This window comes from Procambarus clarkii, chromosome 43 (assembly GCF_040958095.1).
Source record: "Procambarus clarkii isolate CNS0578487 chromosome 43, FALCON_Pclarkii_2.0, whole genome shotgun sequence".
Classification (NCBI taxonomy): Eukaryota; Metazoa; Arthropoda; class Malacostraca; order Decapoda; family Cambaridae; genus Procambarus; species Procambarus clarkii.
Genome location: NC_091192.1, coordinates 27054677 through 27059216, shown reverse-complemented (window position 1 = coordinate 27059216; position 4540 = coordinate 27054677).

The following is a 4540-nucleotide window of genomic DNA, read 5'->3' as shown; positions in this document are numbered from 1 at the left end:
CAAGCAACAACAACGTTCCCTTCAGATACAGCCAGCGAGACATTAAGGAAGAAGCAAGAGGTAGAACACGAGGAAGAAGAGGAACCAAGATGTCGCCGGCATCTTAAGACATGACACAACTTACACCAATATCCACAACCAGCGGCCAATATCGTAAACACTCCTCCAGACAAAAACATCCGCATATAGTCTTACCGATAATGATATGCACACGCGCGCACACACACACACACACACACACACACACACACACACACACACACACACACACACACACACACACACACACACACACACACACACGCACACACACACATGTCTAGAAGTAAGAATGTCTGTCTGCATGAGGTTAAAGGCCAGACGTTTCAGTATAGCCTTACCCAAGTTTGCAGGGTGAATGATCTTGGGTACGGAACGGACATAGGTTGGTGATGGATAGTTCCATTGGTGCTATTGAGAGCAGGGGATCAGACAAGGATAGACAGTGACACTGTCTATCACAGTGACACAGTGACAGTGACAAGGATCAGACGGTGACACACCCTCTGAAGTATAAAGCCAAAATTGGAAAGTTCAAAGGCTTATATAAGTTTGGTACCAGAGCTAAGCGACTAAAGCTATGAGGAATAGGCTAATGGAAATAAATTTGACAATCCTAGAAGACAGAAGGAACATAAGGGGATATGATCACAACATACAAGATAATGAAGGGAGATAGATAAGGAGGGATAAGGATAGCTTCTTCAGTCTGAGAGAGAAAGCAGGAGAAGAGCACACAGATGCTGGAATCGCAAATGAGCCGACGGACTGTATGGAAGTACTCGAACCCTGTACAAGGCGGTCAACAAGTGGAAGAGACTGAAAGAAGATGTTGTTGAAGCCACCTCCATCCACAACATCATGAACAGGTTCGACAAAGAATTTTGAACGTCATAATAGTTCAAATGAACCAATCCACAAGGGCCGAGACGAAAAGAATTCGAACCTACGTCCGAGAGCATCCCAGACGCCGCCTTAATCGACTGAGCTAGGACATGGTCAAAAGAATTGCAACCAGAAGTTCTACTGAACTCATTTAGTTCATTTGTAATGCCAGACGCGTGCAACAGGACCAGTTGGGCTGGGGAATAAAGGGCTAGATCTCACTCTCACCGTTGGCACTTATAGGTAAGCCCTGTCAGGCGAGCAATACTACCCCCCCCCCCCCTCTCAACGTAATCGACGAAAGATGGCGTGTCGAATCCCTAGATTTCTTGGTATATAAATAAATGGACCTCACAGTATACCCAAAATTTGCCAGTGCAGGCTATTAAACACATGACTCTGTATGACTAACCATCCTGCGAGATGGGGACTTGTATTACCACTGCTACCTTATTCAATCTTGTGTTGTTGATATCCTCAAAATGCATCCGGAGTCTGCCAGTGCAGACCGCTAATCACATGCCTCTGTATGACTAACCATCCTGTGTGATGGGGATTTTATAGCATCACCTAGTTAGCTTTTTTGACACACTGTACTCCACTTCATATAGTCTAGGGTAGCTGCACTAATGCAGATGTACCTAATATGTTAATAAAAAAAAAAAAAAAAAAAAAAAAAAAAGAAAAGTCTGTTCGAGGTACGAGGCTACACACGGAAGATGGGGGAGAAGGGGGGGGTTAGGGTTATATTATATTATATATATATATATATATATATATATATATATATATATATATATATATATATATATATATATATATATATATATATATGCATACATACAATGTACAAAAATAACAGGCAATCTGGCAAGCCTCTTTGTTGTGTATTTTATCTGGGCTGCAAATACAGAAGAGGACAGTCCAATACAGCAGGGGACAGGACAGAGGGACGGGAAGGGAGGGAGGGATAGACAGACTGGGAGGAGAAGATGGGAGGGAGGCTGGTGGTGGGTGAAGAGAGAGAGAGAGAGAGAGAGAGAGAGAGAGAGAGAGAGAGAGAGAGAGAGAGAGAGAGAGACAGACAGACAGACAGTACAGATATCTTCCACCAGGTATCGTAGGCTATCAGCTCTTTAGGTATTCCGCCGGTAAAACAGTAAGTGTTCACGTATTCCGTTATCGTGGAACTGTGCAAGATGTTCCCCCCCCCCTCTCCCCCCGAGTTCCATGAATTCGCGCTTCGAATCCCGCTATAATGGAGATTACCCTCCATACAGCAGCGTGCCAATCAGAACGCAGCTTCTACTACACACACAGGCATCTGATTGGGCGAACTGTAGGTTCCTGTGACGTCTCTGGCAGTGGTGGTGGAGGAAGGGATATCTCACCCCCCCCCCCCCTTTGGGAGGTCAGGTCAGGTCAGGTGTGACCTGACCTGCCGCCTAGTCAATAGGGACGACACCTAACCATGATCATACAAGCCAGGTGTATAAGCTGGCACCTGCTTGTATAACCACACCTGCCACGTTATCGTCACACGTGATATCTCAACTGCTATCACTGATCCTTAACTCCCCCGCACGCAGGATATTTGTGTCCTGGGATTCAGGTGATAACCGGTGCTCAGCGCACGGCACAGCACAGCACGGCACAGCACAGCACAGCACAGCACGGCACAGCACAGCACAGCACGGCAGCCATGGAATACAAGTCTTGCTGTGAGATCGCCAATCTCTCACACTAGTCAATCGCAGGATGTAGTTAAGGTTTAGAGGTATGCCACCAGACTGGTACTCGAGTTGATAGGTGTGAGCTACAAGGAAAGACTACTGAAATTAAACCTCACATCACTAGCAGATAGAAGAGTTAGGGAGACATGATTACCACCTACAAAATTCTGAAGGGAATTGACAGGGTGGATAAAGACAAACAATTTAGCACTGGTGGTACACGAACAAGGGGACACAGCTGGAATTGAGTACCCAAATGTGCCACAGAAACTTTAGAAACGATCTTCATCTGTGTCAGAGTAGTTGACAAATGGAATGCATTAGGAAGTGATGTGGTGGAGGCTGACTCCATACACAGGTTTCAAATGTGGATATGATAGAGCCCAATAGTCTTAGGAACCTGTACACCTGTTGATTGACAGTTGAGAGGCGGGACCAAAGAGTCGAAGCTCAACCCCCGTAAAGCACAACTAGATGAGTACACATACACAATAACGCACATAAGACTGCTATTTAAGCTTGAGAGGCAGGCGGGAGTAAGCGGAAAGGTCCTAGTATGGGATGAGAAACTACCTAACAGGAAGGAGCCAGAGGGTAATGGTACGAGGCGAGAAGTCAGGACTGGCGAACAGTAACAAATGGAGTACCTCAAAGATCAGTGTTGGGGCCAGTTCTATTTTCTAATATAACGCGAAATTAATGAGACGAGTTGTGACAGATGAAGATTGTAGGATCCTCCAAGAGGACTTGAACAAGCTGCAGAGACGGTCAGAGAAATGGCTACTGGAGTTCAACACGAACAAGTGTAAAGTTATGGAAATGGGACTAGGTGACAAGAGGCCAAAGGGACAGTACACAATGAAGGGGAACAGCCTACCTGTGACGATTCGAGAAAGAGACCTGGGCGTGGACGTGACACATCTATCTCCTGAGGCACATATAAATAGGATAACGACAGCAGCGAACTCTACACTAGCAAAAGTTAGAACATCGTTCAGAAACCTAAATAAGGAGGCTTTTAGGGCGCCTTACACTGCCTACGTGAGGACCAGTCTTAGAGTATGCCGCGTCATCATGGAGTCCCCATCTGAAGAAGCATATAATGAAACTGGAAAAGGTTCAGAGGTTTGCAACTAGACTCGTCCCAGAGTTACGAGGGATGGGGTATGAAGAGCCTGAAGGAACTGAGCCTTACGACACTAGAAAAAATAGAAGGGAGAGGGTGGGATATGATAGGAACGCATAAAATACTCAGAGGGATTGACAGAGTGGACATAGACGAAATGTTCACACGGAATAGTAACAGAACGAGGGGACATGGATGGAAGCTTGAAACTCAGATGAGTCACAGAGATGTTAGGAAGTTTTCATTTAGCGTGAGAGTAGTGGGAAAATGGAATGCACTTCAGGAACAGGTTGTGGAAGCAAACACTATTCCTAATTTGAAAAGTAGATATGATAAAAAATAGGACAGGCATCATTGCTTTAAACAACCGGCGACTAGAAAGGCGGGATCCAAGAACCAATGCTCAATACTGCAGACACAAATAGGCGAGTACAGGTAGGTGAATACACAGACCAGACAAAGACACAGAGCGACATAGACTGAACAAAGAGAGAGAGAGAAGAAAAAGAAAGAGAGAGAAAGAGTGTGAGAGTGTGTGTATAAGCGAGAGCGTATTCCCCGGCTATCAGCACAAGTAGCTTGGTGGAAGAGGGTAGTGGAGCGACGCCGGGCTTGGATAAAACAGGAAAAAACACATGGGTCTAAAAATGGCGGCCAGGGAACCTGCCATTGCATTAGGCTATTCTTTGCTTCGGAGGTATCAAGGCTCCGTTGTTCTTTGTGTATTCTTTGTGTGTGTGTGTTCTCACCTACTTGT